Genomic DNA, 19,852 nt, shown 5'->3' with positions numbered 1-19,852 from the left:
ATGAATCAAACTCTTCACTCCTACATAGCCTTCCCTTTTTCAATCATCCATTTGCCTATCTAAGAGCATCTTAAATGCCCCTAATGTATCTGCCTCCACCACTACCCCTGGCAGGACATTCCATTCACCCACACCCTTGGTATGAAGAACTTATCTCCTATACTTTCCTCACTGTACTATACCTTAAAATTATGCCTCCTTGTATTAGCCATTTCCATGCTTGGAAAAAGTCACTGGCTGTCCACTTGATCAATGTCTCTTATATCTTATGCACCTCTATCAAGTCCCCCCTCATCCTCCTTCACTCCAAAGAGAATAGCCCTAGCTCACTCAACCTATCCTCATAAGTCATGCTCTCCAATCCAGGCAGCATCCTGGTAAATCTCCCCTGCACCATCTCTAAAGCTTCCATATCCTATTGAGATGGCTTTACATTCACTGCGACACCAATAGCAAATGCAGGACAGAAGCGTTAATATAGTGCTCAAAGCTGAGTCCATACTCGATGGATTGCTGCAGTGTGATCTCATTCGTGACCTCTGATACGCAAAGCAAAAACTCTATTTGCTGAGATCTTTACACGGCAATTGGAAATCTCGAGCAGACAATTGCTATTGTGAGACACAAAATATAGATGGGGTCTTCTGCTGCTGTAGCCCATCAAACGTTCAAGGCATTCCGAGATGCTCTTCTACACACCACTATTGTAACACATGGTTATTTGAGTTATTGTCACCTTCACGTCAGCTTGAATCGGTCTGGCCATTCTCCTCTGACCTCTCTCATTAACAAGGCCTTTTCGCTTACAGGAGTGCCACTCACCAGATATTTCTTTTATTTTTGCACCATTCTATGTAAACTCTAGAGACTGTTATGCTTGAAAATCTCAGAAGATCAGCAGTTTCTGAAATACTCAAACCACCCCATCTGGCACCAACAATCAAAGTCAAAGTCACTGAGATTTCTTCCTCATTTTGATGTTTGGTCTGAACAACAACTGGAAGCTGACCATCCACCTACCCAGTGTTCAAGAGGTACTGACTACTCAGCATGCCTTACTGAAAGTGATTTGGATTGTTGGGTGGGGGGGGGGGGTACACAGGGGAAGGAGAGAACTCCACACTCTGTTATATGGTCTCGGTCAACAAAGTTTAGAGCATTTAAGGTGAGAGGAGGTAATTTCAAAGAAGATGTGAGGGGTAAGTGTATTTTTTTACACAGAGGTTCGTGGGTGCTTGGAATGTGTTGCCTGGGGTGGTGGTAGAGACAGAAACACTAGAGACTTTTAAGAGATGTTTAGATAAGCACATGGGTGTGAGTGAAATGTAAAGATATGGACATTAGAAATGGCTGGTCATTTGAAATACTAATTTAATTAGTTCAGCACAACATTGAGGGCTGAAGGGCCTGTTCCTTTGCTGTACTCTTCTATGCTCCATGTTCTATGACTGCCTAACGCTGAAACACAGCCATTCAGCCCAACATTTCTGGGCAAATATTTATATCCCTTGTTAGCCAACTGCAATTCGGTATTTATTGCTTGAAAGATACAGCCAGACAGCATCCTTTTATGCACCTCACTGCAGTTAGGTTCTTTGATAGCTGCCTTGAAACTACTCAATGGCTGAACATCCCATCACCTCCCAAACCTATAACGATCATCAGCAAGCCGGACAGCAAGTGAATAGGAAAACCACAGCCACCTGCAGGCTCTCCTTTGAGAGGCTGGTCACGGCTAGAATTAACATATGCCTGAGCAACCTGGACCTGCTGCATTTAGCCTACCACCACAACAGGTCTACAGAAGATCTCACAGACACCCCAACTGGCCTTGTACCATGGACAATAGCAATACCCATGCTGCTTATTGATTATTGCTTAGCGTTCAATACAATCATATGTTCAATACTAATGAACAAACTTCAAAACCTGGGCCTCTGTACCTCCTTCTGTACTGGATCCTCGACTTCCTCATTGAAAGACCACAGTCTGTGTAGATCAGAAATAACATCTCCTCTTCGCTGACAATCAAAACAGGCACAAATCAAGGATGTGCGCTCAGCCTACTGCTTGACTCTGTAAGCTTATGACTGTGGCTAGGCATTGCTCAAATGCCTTCTATAAATTTGTCGATGACACAACTGTTGTTGGCAGAATCTCAGATGGTGATGAGGAGGCGTCCTGGAGCGAGATAGTTCAGCTGGTTGAGTGGCATCACAGCAACAGTATCAGTAAAACCAAGGAATTGATTATGGACTTCAGGAAGGGTAAGCTGGGAGAAGGCCCACAATGGGAGAGTTGGGCCGCTGGGCCGCAAGAGCAGAGTTGGACCATTAGGCCGCGGGAGGAGCCAGATTGTGTTCGGAGGAGCTGACCTGAGTGCGGGCCGCGCTACTTCCTTCTACTCAAAGGCAATGGAGTTGGTGCATGCAGTGAAACTGTGAGTGACTGTCCTGGATGTTTCTTTTGCAATGGCAAGACCCTGTTGGACATTGATTGCCACAGGCCTGCTTCCCTTGTTTGGTGGAGATACAGGAGGTGAGGCAGCAGCTGCTGTTGCAGTCCAGGTGAGGAGGCAGCATTGCAGATGATGTAGCATGGTGTCCGTGCTCGGTTGGGGGTAGCCTCTCCTGTCAGTGCTGCCAATGTTGGATCAGTGGAATTACAGGCTGGACTGCAGGTAACCATCAATTTGTGGGTCTTGTCGCTCAGGGTCCTGGACTAAGAATGTGTTTTCTCGTGTGACTGTGTTCTTTTATTTCTCTCTCTCTCTCGCTCTCTCTCATTAATTTGGATGCACGTGGATGTTTTTCCATCTTGGCGCCAGAGGAACACTGTCTTGTTTGGTTGTATCCATCTATGGTTTGAATAATAATTAAATAATTTGATTTGATTTGAAGGTAGGAGAATGAGGTTGAGAGGGAAAATAAATCAGTCATGATCAAATGATGGAGCAGACTCAATGGACCAAACAGCCTAATTCTGCTCCTATGTGTTATGGTCTTAAGGTGATTCACTATTTACTCTGGTGTCTGAGAGAAGGAGATGGTGACATATCTCATATCTCATATCTCATATTAATTGTCCCTTTCCAAATTTTCCTCACTACCCTCTTAACCCCAGTTGGCAGGTATTCTATGGGGCCAGATCACCTTCCAAGTTTGCAAATCAATGGTCAGGATGTTCCACTGTGAGGAGATCCACATGATCTTGCCCTTTCAATGGGAAATTTCTAAGCAAAAGCTACAAAAGGTAATTCAATGGAGAAACAAGTTAAGCCTGACTTTCCCAACTGCTCCAAGTGGTACCCTTAAATGTGGATGATCTAGCCAATATCACAGCACTTCCTGTGGGAGCTTGCCATTCAGAGATTTCCACATTGCAACAGAGTCTGTGTAGAGGAGAATTACAGGATGCTGAATGGATCAGGAAGCATGTCGTATGTCGGTTGAGTGATCTAGGGCAAAGGAGGATGAGAGGTGACTTGATAGAGATGTATAAGATGACAAGAGGCATAGATCAAGTGGATTGCCAGAGATCTTTTCTCAGGGTGTAAGCAACTACTATGAGGGGGCATAATTTTAAGGTGATTGGAGGCAAGTATCGGGGGGGGGGGGATGTCAGAGGTATGTTCTTTACACAGAGAGTGCTGGATGTTGAAACACCCTGCCAGGGATGGTAGTAGAGGCAGATACATTAGGAGCATTTAAGAAACTCTTAGGTAAGCACATGAATGATAGAAAAATGGAGGGCTATGTAGTAGGGAAGGGTTAGATTGATCTTAGAGCAGGTTTAAAAGTTGGTACAAAATCATGGGCCAAAGGACCTGTACTGTGCTGTACTATTCTATGCTCTGTATTCTAAAAGATTTGTGTGAGGTAACATTTCACTCAGCATCAAGGCCAGATAATTTAATCTCAGAGCAGTTAAGGAGTCTCATTTGTACTATACTGTGCTATAATGTTCTATGTTCACTGGCTATCAAGTGCTTTGGGAGGCCTTAGGGACATTAAGATTTTGCTTGTTCATTATGTATGATGTGGGCGATCACGGTCTTTTCATGACCATGATTATTCTTGGCAAATTTTTCTAAAGAAGTGGTTTGCCATCACCTTCTTCTGAACAGCGTCTTTACAAGATGGGTGACCCCCAGCCATTATCAATACTCTTCAGAGATTGTCTGCCTGGTGTCAGTGGTCGCATGACCAGGACTTGTGATCTGCACCGGCTGCTCATACGACCGTCCACCACCTGCTCCCATGGCTTCACGTGACCCTGATCCCTGATCGGTGGGGGTGGGGGGGGGGGTGCTAACCAGGTGCTACATCTTGCCCAAGGGTGACCGCTATTAAGAGTGCAGGAGGCAAAGATTTGCCCAAAGCAAAGAGTCCACTCCCACCGATCCTCAGGGTCACCACATCCCACCTGAACAATGGTCACACAAGGTCTGGGTTAACATCACTGACTCTCTGTGCAAAGGCCTTCAGTCGAACCCTTATATCTGGACTGTCTGTCTGTAGAGGTCAAGACCAGAATAACTGCCAACTTTCTCATGACATGATCTTTCCAGCTGGCCACAGCAGGTCCCCCAGTTTACTGCCTAGCACAGTGCAGGGAGACAACCCAGGCTATTGTAGGAAAGTGACAGTGTGGAGCAGCTGGTACCTGGTGCTCTGGGATTTACAAACAGCCTCTAATTGCACTGATGTTCCCAACCGGACTTCACTTAATATAAATTGAAAGTTTCCACTACTTAATGCACAGGTGTTTGTGGATCCCAAGAAGAATTTCATCAAGGTTTAAGGCCCTAACTAAACTGTGGCATGAACGTCGTAAAAATTCAGCTGTATTGCATCAAAAGTAATGTTCACATACAATCAGAGTGTTAAGCTGATCCTGGTAAACCCATCTAAGTTATTAAAGACATTTCCCCTTCAAATGATCAATAGATCCATGTATTTATTTTCTGTCTGTATTGCATTTTGTGTTACGCGTTTATTATGAGTAATTTGTCACGTGGGTTGGGCCGTAGAAGCAAATGAATATAGTTACATATTCACGCTGTGTCTAAGTCCAGTTAAGTCAGATAGAGCCAGGAAGTGGACCACCACATGATATTTTTTTGTTGACCGCTTAAGATCACTAACACTGACACTTCAACTATTATATTATTGTTTAACTGTTTATTTAATTATATAGCTAGTTTGTTAGTGTTTTATCACTATAAGCTTGTTGGTCTTTGTTTACTTAATAAAGGATCAAACGTACTCTTTTGAACTTCAGAGCATCATTATTTTTGGAGTTTTAACCCCATGCTTAGTCTCGGAGAGGTTTTGGCTTGTTTTCAAGTAACTGCTACAGGTACTTCATTGCTCTGACATGAAAGCATCAAGACAGAGAGATAAGAGACTGAAAATCATAAACTTAAGAGATTCTGCAGATGTTAGGAGTCCAGAAATGCTGGATAGAGGAATTCTGCAGGTCAAGAAGTATCTATGGAAAGGCATAAAGAATTGATGTTTTGAGCCGGGACCCTTCATCAGGATAGGTAGAAGGTAGGGGGAAGAAGTGCCCCCTCTTCCAGAATAAAAAGATGGGAGGGGGGAAGGAGTGCAATCTGGCAGGTGACAGGTGAGTCCAGGTGAGGGGGAAGGAGGGTGGATAGGGGAGAGGAATGAAGTGAGGAGCCAGGAGGTGATAGGTGGAAAAGATAAAGGGCTGAAGAAGAAGGAATTTGATAGGAGAGCAGAGTGGACCATGGGGGAAAGGGGAGGAGGGGGGGAAGTGTACCAGTGGGAGATGATGGGCAGGTGAAGAGAAGGGAAGGGATAAAAGGGGAGTCTGCCATTATGTTGAAGGCAACCCAGACAGAATATGAGGTGTTGATCCTCCAACCTGAGAGTGACCTCATCATGGCTGCCGAGGAGACCATAGACTGACATGTTGGAATGGAAAAGGGAAGTAGGGAGGAGGGAGGAGATGGGCAATTGAAGAGAAGTGATGGGGTGAGGGGAGGTACCAGAATGGGGAATTAATAAAAAGAGAAGGGGGAGGACTTGTGCAGATGTGGAGGCATCGTTATGGGGTCCTGCAGGCGGCTCATCCTGATGAGCTGTCAAACACAGCCAGGGAGAGCAGGAGCCATGGGAACTTAAGCCAGAAACCAGACAGCAGCAGGAGGAAGAAGATGCAGGCCTGAGGGAGCTACTTGCCCAACGACCCCTACCACCGAGGAGAGGCAGACATGAGGGACTCTCTAGAGAGAGGCACCTGCAAAATTAAATTCTCTGGTGCAAACCAAATGAGCCCTTAACACCAATACAAATATTCAGCTGGAGACACATAACATCCCACATATTGTGCAGTGCAGTTCTGTCCGGACTGCAGAGATTTATAGCTTAGTTCTATTTGCTACATCTATATTGAAACATCAAAACCTCACTTGTGTGGGAATGTACTGAGGACAGCCTGCAAGTAGGCCCATGCTTCCAAAGCCAACGTAGCGAGACTACACGTTGCAAACCTTAACCCCGTATGTCTTTGGAATGTGGGAGGAAACCAGAACACCCAGAGGAAACCCACTCTTTCCAGACATTGGTAGGTATCGAACCTTGATCTTATACAGCTGGTGCTGTGGAGCATTGTGCTAAGCTCTATGCTAACATGTCGCCAAAGGAGTTTTCCTCCTTTGCTCTGCAATTTCTGGCTCGGGGTCAGATAAAGTGTGTGTGTCGCTCCTGGAGATACCCAGAGACTGTAGATTAGGAGCTCCCAACCTTTTTTATGCCATGGACCAATACCATTAAACAAGGGGTCTGTAGATCACAGATTGGGAACCCCTGCTGTAGATGCTGGAACCAGAGGGGAAAAAACAGCTGGGAGGAACTCAGGAGGTGAGGCAGCATCTGTGGCAAGTAATGGAAGGTTGATGTTCTGGGTCGATAGGTCACGACCCTTCAACAGGACTGTGTTGCTGCTCTGCACTTGCCATGGGAAGGTGGGGGAGGGGTGTGCCTTTAAGGACTAACAATTTTCTCTGAACATTATGCAGAGAAGAGCCTGGAATTGTGTAAAATTGGGCGCGGTCCCTCCAGTTCTAGTTTAGCATTAGTTCCTGGATCTAAGCATTTCAAATCTCAAAGAGCTTATTGTCACGTGCAGAAGTACGGTGAGGTACAAATACAAGGAAAAGCTTGCTTACAGCAGTGTCACAGGCACACAGAACATAAATTATACATAACAACACACACAAAATGCTGGAGGAACTCAGTAGCTCAGGCAGCAACTATGGAAATGAATAAACAGTTGACATTTCGGGCCGAGACCCTCCTTTGGGACAGGAAAGGAAGGGGAAAATGCTAAAGGTGGAGGACAGGAAGGAGGATAGCTAAAAGGTGAGAGGTGAAGCCAGGTGGGTGGAAAAGGTCAAGGGTTGGAGAAGAAGGAATCTGATAGGAGAGGAGAGTGGACCATGCGAGAAAGGGAAGGGGAGGTGATAGGCAGGTGAGGAGGAGGTAAGAGACCAGAGTGGGAAATAGATGAAGAAAGAAGGAAGGAAAATTTTGCTTTACCAGAAGGAGAAATCAATGTTCATGGCATCAGGTTAGAGGCTACCTAGACAGAACATGAGGTGTTGTTCCTCCACTCTGAGAGTGGCCTCATTGTGGCAAGAGAGAAGGCCATGGATTGACATGTCTGAACAGGAATGAGGACTTGGACCCTCATGGAGGTGAATAACTAGTTGTTAGGACCTTCATTGAGGTGAATCTGCAGGAGTGAGTGTATACCACCACCCCTAGCAGGGTGTTCCATTCACCCACCACTCTCTGTGTACCTCTGACACCCCCCCTATATTTTCCTCCAATCAGAAGTATGCAGTATGCATACGTATTGATTTATTTATCAAGTAGGCCCTTCCAACCCTTAGAGTCATGCCACCACAGCAACTCTGATTAACTCTAACCTAGTCATGGGACAATTTACAATGAGCAATCAACCTACCCAGTTCATCTTGGGACTGGAGCACCTAGGTCCACTGGGAGGACGTACAGAGACCATTTACAGAGGACATCTGGATTGAATCCTGAACTCCGGAACGCCCCGAGCTGTAACAGCATCGCACTACATTACCGTGGCCTTTAAGTTTGCCTTTACGTATGCCTAAAATTTATGCTCTCCTGTCGACACACATTCCAATGCCAACATAGCAAGCCCACAATGTTCAGCAGTGCAAATTTCAAAGTTCAAAGTAAATTTTCAAAGCAAAGTATTGTCCACAACCCACAGAATGTTGCCGTGGTTCACCGGCGCCATCATGACGTGTTGGCTTCGGTGAAAACTACAACAACAACAGCAGCAGCAGTGTAACAAGTCCCTTTCCCACCCTCTCACACACACACACACACACACACACACACACACACACACACACACACACACACACACACACACACACACACACACACACACACACACACACACACACACACACACACACACACACACACACACACACACACACACACACACACACCTCCCACCTCAGGACAGGCTGCCTCCGGGCCTCCAGTCCTTGACCCCACTGGCAGTAAACCAGAAATGAAGTGACCCATTCTGTCCTTGGTTATGTGACTGTTTGCAGGTTAGAGAAGGGCAGTACGTCGTGGGGTCTGACTGAGAGGAAGGCTGTGATTATACGAGTTGACAAAAGCCTTTTAACATCACAGATGCATGTCCTAGACTCAAGTCACCTTGAAAATGATTTTTTAAGGAAGGAGTAACTGACAGCCAGTACTTTACAGTACAGTTGTGGAGTGAGAGTATGAGAACTATAGATTGCAAGGAGAAGGGGTCACTGAGCTGTGATATCATAGTAATGGGAGTGAAGATATAGAAAGAAGCAGATAGATAAAAATATACAGAACAAGCTGGTGTGTAACATGCTGCTCAAAAACAGAGGTACCCAGCCTCATCACACCTTCTGTCTCCCTCTGCAGGTGCCTTCCCAAGTAGTGTGTGAGTGTGGAGAGGGCCTCTGACTGCAGCAGTCTTTTAAGCAGCGTATCCACTAACACTGCTCCTCAACTGTATTCATACACCACAGAACAGGCCCTTCCAGCCCCTCGAGCCATGCAGCCCAGCAATCCTCCGATTTAACCCTAAACTAATCATGGGACAGATTACCATATCCAATTAACCTACTAACCAGTACGTCGTTGGACTGGGGGAGGAAACCAGAGCACCTGGAGGAAACCCACACGGTCATGAGAACAACATACAAACTCCTTACGGACAGCAGCAGGAATTGAACCTGGGTCACCTGTACTGTAAAATGTCGTGCTAACCACTACAGGCCACCCGTCCATCTCCTTTTCTTCAGAATCAAATCAGAACTTAACTTCCAACTCCCTTTCGTTAGAATTAGAATCAGGTTTATGTTGTGAAATTTATTGTTTTGTGGCAGCAGTACCGAACTATATATATTCCACTCATCGTATAAGTTCTGTAATGGTTACTTTAAAACAAACCAAAACCTCTCAGAGACTAAGCACAGGGAGAATGGGGGGCTGACACTACACGCCACGCTCCAAGAATAACAAAGTTCTAAGTTAAAGAAGGTATGTTCGATCCTTTATTAAGAAACCAGCAAAGACAAGTCAAGTCAAGTCGTCACTTTTTATTGTCATTTCGACCATAACTGCTGGTATAGTACACAGTAAAAACGAGACAACATTTTTCAGGACCATGGTGCTGAATACAATACAAAAACTACACTGAACTACATAAACCAACACAAAAACTACACTAGACTACAGACCTACTTAGGACTGCATAAAGTACACAGAACAGTGCAGGCATTACAATAAATAATAAACAAGACAATAGGCTCAGCAGAGGGCAGTAGGTTGGTAGTCCGATGGCTTGGGGGGAAATCTGTTACATAAATAAGCAGCTGAATGGTGGCATCCAGGATTCCATCCGTTTCTGTACTCTCACCGAGTATTTCGTTGCCACAGATGTAGTCCAATTTAATGTCCATTGGAGAGCAGAATGGACGGGAGAGCCGGCCGTCTAGGGCTTGCTTTTTTCCTGGCATGGACTCCTGCCCGCTCACCTCACTTCCACTTCCTCGCACACCGCTTACAACATCCCCACCTCCAGCCACCGGCATCAGGCAACTCCGAGGACTGCAGGCCCGATTCCCTCAGCAAGCTGAGGTCGCGCAATCTAACCAGCAGATTTTCATGAAGGTTTGTTTTTGGGCGATCTCTGTATTGTAGCAGTAGCTGGCGATGGTAGATAGTCACTCTGTTATCCATTGCCCTAAACCCTAATTGTGTCTTAAAATTAAATTAAAAAACTAAATTAAAGTAGCACCAGATCCGAAAGGCCGCTGCTGCCGTGTGCTGCGCCGCCTACAATCTTGTAACGATAAAAAAACTAATGAAACTAAAACTAATGATATAATGAAATAAGCAGTCTAAGCGTATCCAATGTACTTAAGCATTATCACTCTTAACGTATTTAAATATTAGCAGTTTTGAACATACTAAGCCAAGTGGTCAACAAAGAATATATAATTCCCCTGACCTATCACCTGTTCTAACCAGACTAAAACTGACTAAAGACAAAGCATGAATATGTACCAGACCCCAACCCATGTGACAAATTAACACAAAATAGAATACAGACAGACAGACAAAAATAGATACCCCTTCAAGCCCCAAGCTGTTTTAACGTTCCAAAGCCCATCAGCTCACACCCATCTACTCCTTGGCCCACTTACCAAACTAGTCAAGATCCCCTTGTCATCTTGTGATCTATGATAACCTTCTTCAATAACACTTCCTAATTTCGTGTCATTCATAAACTTACTGATCAACCTTTGTGCACTTACATCCAAGTCATTTATATAAATAAACTAATTCCAATAGTATGATAGAGCACTACGGCACAGATTCAGGCCTTTAGGCCCGTTTAGTCCATGCCGAGGGTGACCTCTCTACCAAAGGAGGTGTAAGGTGCTCTTCCCTCCGCTATCCTGCAGGTCACCCTTGGGCAAGGTGTAGCACCTGTTTATTCCCTCCCCCCCCCACCCTGCAATCAATGTCACCTGAATCCATGGGAGCAGGCAGTGGACGGTCGTAAGAGTGGCTGGTGCGTATCATGACTTCTGATTATGTGACCACTGACGCCAGGCAGACAATCTCTGAAGAGTATTGATAACGGCTGGGGGTCACCCATCTTGTAAAGATACTGCCCAGAGGGCAATGGCAAACCACTTCTATAGATAAAATTTGCCAAGAACAATCATAGTCACCATGATCGCCTACATCATATAATGACAATGAGTCCATGCCGAGCTGTCACTCTTGTTGACCATAGGCCCCCATACCCCTCCCATCCACATACAGTACAGGTACTTATCCAAACGTCTCCGAAGTGTTGCAATCAAACTTTCACTGGCAGCTCTGACTGTGTCTCTTTTCTGCATTAAGATTTTGTTTTCATACAGTGTGTTTCTCTCCCTCTCTCGCGTTCTGTTGTCTTGTGTAAGTTATAGTCTGTCTGTTTTTCATTATATCTGTACCTCATCATACCTCTGCAAATGACAGCAAACTTACTGTCTCTCATCTGATGTAAAACATCCTAGTACCACTCTGGTCCATCCCCCAAGACCTTGATATCCTGAAGTCTGGGGACAAACGTGGAACAAGTTTTCTGGTAGAGACATAGAAATGCTTTTCAAATGTAGAAAAACATTTAGAAATATCTTCATGGCTTCATTTTGGACTCCTGTTTTCATGAATATTTAAAACTTCTGAAAGGCCTGGATAGGGTTGACGTGGAGAAGACCAGAGGACACAGAATAGAAAGAGGTCCCTTTAGAAAGGAAATGAGGAGGGATTTCTTTGCCGGAGGGCAGTGAATCTGTGGAATTCATGGCTACAGGCAGCTGTGGAGGTCGTCTGGGTGTATTTAAAATGGAAGTTGATGGGTTCTTGATTAGTCCTGGCAGCCAAGGTTACGGGGAGAAGATAGGAGAATGGGGTTGAGAGGGAAAATAAATCAGCCATGATGGAATAGCGGAACAGACTTTGCTACTAATTCTGCTACCGTGTCTTACGGTCTTTTGCAGTGGGAAGAGGTCAAATTGTTGGCCATAATAAAATTCACGGTTAGTAGTTTGATTGATTCAGTGGAGAAAGCAATGGAGGTACTGTAATTTCATTCATAGCCCAGGCATTATCAGGATGGGCCCAGCACTGCAGTGAAATCGGAAGAGGTCCCTCCTATAGCCTGTTAAAAAATCTAAATCATTCTGTTGCTGCTAGAGGTTCTTTTGGCTAGTATTCAACTGCTCCCAATTATTTCAGACCCACAAACCAGCCTTCCTGAAACTTTAAAGTGCTGATAACACAGAAGAACGGATGGCATAATTAGTACAAAATAAAACATTCAAGGACATTAATTTCCTGGATAATATAGGACATGGTTACATTTCAACTAGGCTATGCAGATCAGAAAAGCTTCAAGGTTTACAATTTCATGCAGTTATGTAGTGTATTTAACAAAGAGATGTACCTTAAAGGTGGACAGATGAAGTGTAACATGTGGGGTCAGAAAGCACACTCAAAGTATATAAGTACGTATATGTCACCAAATACTATCCTGAGATTCCTTTTCTACAGGCATTTGCAATGGAACAAAGAAAAACAATAGAATCAATGAAAAACTACACACAACCAATGAGCAAAAGAAGACAAACTGTGCAAATACAAAAAAAAATAGTTAATTAATAAACAGATAAATAGATAGATAAATAAATAAAGACAAAAAACAAATAATTAATTAATAACACTGAGAACATGAGTTGTAGAATCCTTGAAAGTGAGTCCATAGGTTGTGGAATCAGCTCAGAGTTCAGGTGAGTGAAGTTATCCACGCTGGTTTAGGATCCTGATGGCTAATGAGTAATATTGATCATAAACAGTCATGATCGTTAAGCAAGGTTTCAGTGGCTTTGTAAAGGAGGCTGCCATGATCACCCAGCGTCAGTTGCAGTGGCTGGGGCACATGATAAGGATGCCCCCATGTCGGCTACCCCGCAGAGTGTTATACAGCCAGCTACATCATGGTCAACGCTCAGCTGGAGGGCCAAAGGAGCGCTATAAGGATCAGATGAAGAACGCTTTAAGGAAGTGCAAGATCAGACCCGAGGACCTGGAGGATGTTGCTGCTGACCGTAACACTTGGTGACAGCTGTGTAGGGATGGAGTTCATATTCTCGAGATGGAAAGAGCAACCAGAAGACAGCAGAAGAGAGCCAGGAGAAATGCAGCCATGGTTGCCATCACTAACAGCACCACTACCACGTATGCATGTCTCACCTGCAATAGAGCTTGTGGGTCCAGGATAGGACTGTAGAGTCATCAAAGATCTCACCGTTAAAGGAGTGGACGTCGCCATTGGATTTCGATGGACAACCGAAGAAGAAGAAGAAAGGAGGAGAGAGGTATGGAGAACCATAGAGGGTTCAGGGCCATTGATGAGTGAAGGTTTAGGTGCTAACAATAAATCAATAGACAACGAACAAAAAGCTGGAACTGGAGGGTCAGATCAAGTTGTGAAAGTCGGATGTGTCATTCCCTACCAAGGCCTTCAGTTTGCCAAAGAGATTTTATTTATTTGTTTCTTTTAGTTGGGAAGTAGTTTGAATTCTGGATTTATTTATGAGCTGATCAAAGCTTCTGAGCAGAGTGTAAAATGAGCATTGTTTAAGTTGATTCTGTGCATATCTTAGAATCAGAAAATGATTAGTCATTCACCTCAGGAAGGATGTTGACAGTGTGCCAAGCCCACCCCTCCCCCCAAGGGGCCATTCACGATCAGCCTGTGTTGTCAAGGCACCTGTCAAACAACTTGTTCTCTATCACCTCTGGGAAACAAATTCTTTTGTCAAACTGAAGAACATTTCAGCCCAAAAAATCACACACATAGAAAACTTGCCTAAATCTATAAGTGACTGTCCCTCATTACATCATGCATGATCTACATCTCCCAAATGCAGAAATACAGATTATGTAGGCCTTTATAAATGGAAGTATTGATTCAGGAGATGGGATGTTATGCTGAAGTTGTATAAGATGTTGGTGAGGCCTAATTTGGAAAATTGTGTGCAGTTCTGGTCATGTACTTACAGGAAAGATATCAGTCAGATGGAGAGAGTGCAGAGAAAATTTACAAGTATGTTGCTGGGAATTGAGCACCTGAGTTATATGGGAAAGGTTGAATAGGTTAAGACTTTATTGTCTAGAGCACAGGAAAATGAGAGGAGATTTGATGGAGGAATACAAAATTATGAGGCGTATTGATAGGCTAAATTCAAGTAGGCTTTTTCCACTGAGGATATGTGAGACTAGAACTCGAGGTCATGGGTCCCTTTCTCCAATGATGCGCTCTCCACTCCTATCAGATTCCTTCCTCTCCAGCCCTTTACCCTTCCTACTCACCTGGCTTCACCTATCACCTTCTAGCTATCCTCCTTCCCCTCTCCCCACGTTTTTATTCTGGTATCTTCTCTGTTTCCTTTCCAGTCTGAAGAAGGGTGTTAGCCCGAAATGTTGACTGTTTATTGATTTCCATAGACGCTGCTTGACCTGCTGAGTTCCTCCAACATTTTGAGTGAGTTGCTTTGGATTTCCAGCATCTGCAGAATCTCTTGAATCTCTTGCGTTTATTAGCTGCTCATAGTTGGAAAAGGATAAAGATTACCTTTATTTGTCACATGTATATCGACACGTGCAGTGAAATGCGTAATTTGCGTCAACAACCAAAACAGTCCGAGGATTGTGCTGGGAACTGCCCACAAGTGTCGCCATGCTTGCTTCCGGTGCCAATACAGCATTCCTACGATCTACTAACCCTAAGCCATATGTTTTTGGAATGTGGGAGGAAACCAGAGCCCCCAGGGAGCCCAGGCTGTCATGGGGAGAACATACAAACTTCTTATATGCAGCAATGGGAATTGTACCGCAATCGTTGGCGATGCAAAGGCCAGCATGCTACCTACCTCCTCAGGAGGCTGTATACATTTGGCGTGTCCCCTTTGATCCTCATTCATTTTTACTGGTGAACCCAAGAAAGCATCCTATATGGATGTATTAATGGCTTAGTACGGCAACTGCTCAGCAGTCGCTTGCAAGAAACTACAGAGAGTTGTGAACACATTTCTGCACATCACAGCGTCCCCTCCATGGACTGTATACAGGTGAAAAGTGAGATGTTTAAGGGGAACATGAAGGGGAACTTCTTCATTCAGAGGGTGGTAAGAGTGTGGAACAAGCTGCCAGTGGAAATGGTGGATTTGATTTCAATTTCAATATTTAAAAGAAATTTGGATAGGTACACAGATGGGAGGAATATGGAGGGCTAGGGTCTGGGTACAGGTTCATGGGACAAGGCACAGACCAGATGGGCTGAAGGGCCTATTTTTAAGACTCAAAAAAGAACTGTTCAGGCATTGTGCCAAAGCTAATCAGTTAATCCCACATCTTGGCTCTCAGTCCAGATCAGGTGCTCTGTCAAATACGTTTTAAATTCTTTTGAGGGATACTGCTTCCATATCCCCTCAGTCAATTCAGTTCCACACTCTCAACACTCCCCAAGTGAAAATATATTCTCCTCATCCTCTGACAATAAGGTTAAATCCTTGTCTTCAGGTATTTGATCTTCCTACTAAGGAAAACAGATCTTTCCCAAACAACCCTTTCAAGAGCCCAGCAGATCGAACGGCTGGCAGCAGAGCTTTGCAGGACAAACAAGGAGCCTGGATCCTTACACGAATAAGCTGCTGAACAGCTAGTGGAGGGTGGTGCTGGTCATCAACATCCTGTAGAATGCCCAGCAGCGGCTGAGGCGCCTGAACCACAGCGTCACCAAGGAGACGGCACCTCAGAAGGCCTACCTGGAGTCCAGTATTTACGGTACTGTGAAAAACTCTTAGGTATATATATATGTAGATCATTACAGAATGTCTCTCTGGTGCTTCCTGCTCCCTTCCCCTTTTCCCAACCATGATTCCCCCTCTCTCTGCCCCCCCTTCCCACTCTCAGTCCACAACAGAGACCCAGATCAGAATCAGGTTTATCATCACTCACATATGCCATGAAATTTGTTTTTTTTTGTGGCAGCAGTATAGAGCAATACATGAAATCACCACAGTACTGTGCAAAGTCTTAGGCACCCTGGCTACATGTACAGTATGTGCCTAAGACTTTTTCACAGTGCTGTGCCTGCCAGCTCCCCCGAGCAAGTGAAGGCTTTCTGGTGGCAGCTCTACCAGCATCTGATCATACCTGGGGGGGGGGGGGGGGGGGAAATGCTCCACATGCACTAACCTGAATTCACACACCTTTCTCTGTTCTGAAGATAACAATCCCCATCAACCCAAACCCGGCTCCCTGTTGCTATGAGGCAGTAGGCTCCCCCACAGCCTGCTAATTTGGAGCGCCTCACTACCTAAAATGGATTAAAATTATGTTAATTTGGAAGACCTAAGCACAAAAAAATGATTTGCAGCATTTTCCACTGGAGAACACAGAATTTAATTAGCATTTCAAAGCAAGAGACCTTGATATTCTTTCTTCTAAAGCTTTTACAGCCGCTGCTGACTTTAGACTTTACTGCAGTGTTAAGGGAGTCAGAACCATTGCTTCTTAGAGGACACATCGGGATTTGCCAATGTCAAATAAATATCAAACAAATCCCTCCGGGGTTTCAAACACGGCAGTGAGATTTTTCTGATTGTGAGGAACCTATGGAAATAAGAGGACGAGTGCAGTTTGCCTGAAGGGACAGACAGATTCCCCGCTGTGGTGTCCATCATCTCTTTGATTTGGTGGTCAAAGCACTGGAATGCTGACAGTTTTGCAACTGATGGGAGTCAAAGGCCATCCGGCGTAGTTTCTTCCGCTCCCATTAACCCTCACGTCTGGCAAATCCATGGGATGGCAGGGCAGGTTTTTGCCAGTTGTGGCCCCAATGTAAAATTCAGCACAGTAACTGGCCCTTAGGAACAAGAGCATAGAGACGATGTCTGATTATCTCAGGGAGCCACAGATAATTTGTTATCTTTGTCAGGCAAAATACCAATGCAGGCCTCACATTTCCTGTGTGTCAACATCTCTGAAGACCTAGCCTGGGCCTAAAGATCTATATTGATGCAATTACAAAAACGGCATGCCAGGGGCTAGAGTTCATTAGGAGTTTGACGAGATGTGGTATGTCACTAAAGACTCTAGCAAATTTATACAGATGTACTGTGGATAAGATACTAACTGGTTGCTTCACCATCTGGTATGCAGAGGCTTAGAAAATTAGAGGATTAGAAAAATCTGAAGAGGGTTGTTAACTCATCCAGCTCCATCACGGCACTAACCTCCTCACCATCGAATACATCTTCAAAAGGTGATGCCTCAAAAAAGAGGTGTTATTTTTGTTCTTAATAAAGACAAACTTGGTATTGGTTAATATTGGAACATTTTGTTACTGGACTGCTGCTCAAACACAGTGTGTGCAAATAGGTTACCATCACAGCTTCAGGTTCCGGGTGAACCCCTCGTATTGCTGTCTGGGAAATGAAGTTCTTTATTATGCATACATAATAAAACATCTTTCCCCTCCCCCCTTGAAAGACAGACATACAATACTATGTCCTCATAAACTGCAAGGAACAATAATCTTTTCCAACAAAGATACCTACATTCTGTAGCTGGTCTTTTTTTTGCTGAATTTCCAGCTGTTCAACACTTCAACTTCCACTCAACAACTTTCAGTCAGTCTCTGAGATGGTTTCATGGTCCTTTTGGTCTGGTAGTTGTTTCCACAGGAGTATTGCTTGCATTTGCTGCGTTACTATTTGTGTTTTTTTCCTGAGAACTCTGATCAACGTGGTCATCTTTTACAAATGCTGACCCCCTTTGCTGTACTGATAGGTAATGTCACAGCCATGGGTCGGAGCCTGTGGTCGTAGATCCATACGGTTCCTTCTCAGAGGTCTCCCTTGCTCTGTCTGAATCTGCTAGGAATGTAGAGTGACTTCCTCTTGCACGTATCCTGACAGGGACCATGTTCCAGAATTGTGAACTCAGATTGGAGTTTGATCTCCAGGCTTCAGAACTGGTAGGCTTTTCGTCAACTTGTCATGATACTGTTTCTGTTTTTCTTTCCCTTTCACTTTAGCCAGTTTGACCTTGTGTGCTGCTGCAGGTGTCAACATGTTTTCATGCATTGGAAGGTTAGTGTGTATGTGTCGACCCATCAGCATTTGGGCTGGTGAAAGGGCATTTTGCAGTGACACACTTCTGTAAATCATTAGACTTTTGTGGAAATCCTCTTGTTCCTTTTGTGCTTTCTTCATGAGGCCCTTGACTATCTTGACTGATCTCGCTGGTAGGCCTTTAGATTTTGGATGATGTGGGCTTGAAGTTACAGGTCGAAACCCCCCAAACATTAGCAAAGGACTCAAATTCACAGCTTGAGAAGAGTGGACCACTTCACATTGAACTCGATGCCTCACAAACACTGTTTTCAGGAAGGCGATGACTGCTTTGCTGGATGTTGATTGGAGTGTTGCAACCTCTGGGTAATTGGAAAAGTAGTCTGTAGCAAGAATACAATCAAACAAATCCACTTCAACTTTGAAGTACGGCCTGTCTGGTACAGGGTGTTGTATAAGTGGTTCTGCTTGCTGCATTGGTCTATAGATAAGGCATATTTCACATGAAGGAATGGTCTGGCTGATGTCTTGGTTCAACCTTGGCCAGTACATCACAGCATATGGTTCCATTTATTATCAGAGAATGTATACAGCCTGTATACACCGAGCTCTACATTTACACAGTGGACAGTCATTCTGAGCTGCTGGCCATATAGTATCAGAGTACTTTAATTGTTCCATCTGTCCCTGCTACTTTCCATATCGGCACTGTTATATCAGGAGATACTGGAATGGAGGTGACAATCATGTCAACATAGGCCCGTAACCTCTTGGTTACTCCTTCCTTTCTTTTCAACTGCTCGAGAGAGTGCATCAGCACCAAACATGTACTTTCCTGGTGTGTAGATAATCGTCACATCATAGTTCTGCAGCCTTATCAACATGCGCTGTATCCTCATGGGACTGTCATTCAATGGTTTGGATATAATTGAGACCAGTGGTTTATGGTCTGTCTCCACTTCAAAATCTTGTCCATAGATGTACTGATGACATCTTTCCTGTATATACATACGTGCTGGCGAGCTCTTTCTCTGTCTGTGCATAGCTGGCTTCTGCACTTGTTAAAGCCCTTGATGCACAGGCCACAGGTTACCATGTGTCATCATGCTGCTGCAGTAGTACAGCTCCAAGACCATGCTGGAACGCATCAGCCGAGATCCTAGTTAGAGAAATCGATGTTCATGCCGTCAGGTTGGAGGTTCCCAAGATGGAATATAAGGTGCTGTTCCTCCATTCTGAGTGTGGCCTCATTGTGGCAGTAGAGGAGGCCATGGACTGACATGTCAGAATGGGAATGAGAAGTAGAATTGAAAAGAGTGGCCACTGGGAGATCCTGCTTTTTGTGACAGATGGAGCAAAGGTGCTTGGTGATGTGGTCTCCCACTCTGCATTGGGTCCCACACAAGAATATTGTGTGAAGGGAGAAGGGATTAGCTTAATAAGGCATTTATTTAGTATATTAATTAATTCAGCACAATGTATGTAGTGTGCTATTCTGTGTTCTATAATTTAAGGCCACACATCACAGTATAGCACGTTAGTGTAGTGGTTAGGATTAGGGTTAGCACCAGC

At 44.5% G+C, this 19,852-nt stretch overlaps 1 protein-coding gene across 7 annotated transcripts in view; it reads right to left on the bottom strand.

The window, feature by feature from the left end:
• The window catches only part of srcin1a (SRC kinase signaling inhibitor 1a), a 616,941-nt gene that overhangs the window by 423,726 nt on the left and 173,363 nt on the right, over positions 1–19,852 (bottom strand). The window lies entirely within an intron of this gene.

Source organism: Hemitrygon akajei, chromosome 18 (genome assembly GCF_048418815.1).
Source record: "Hemitrygon akajei chromosome 18, sHemAka1.3, whole genome shotgun sequence".
Lineage (NCBI taxonomy): Eukaryota > Metazoa > Chordata > Chondrichthyes > Myliobatiformes > Dasyatidae > Hemitrygon > Hemitrygon akajei.
This window is presented reverse-complemented; position numbering and strand designations above follow the sequence as displayed.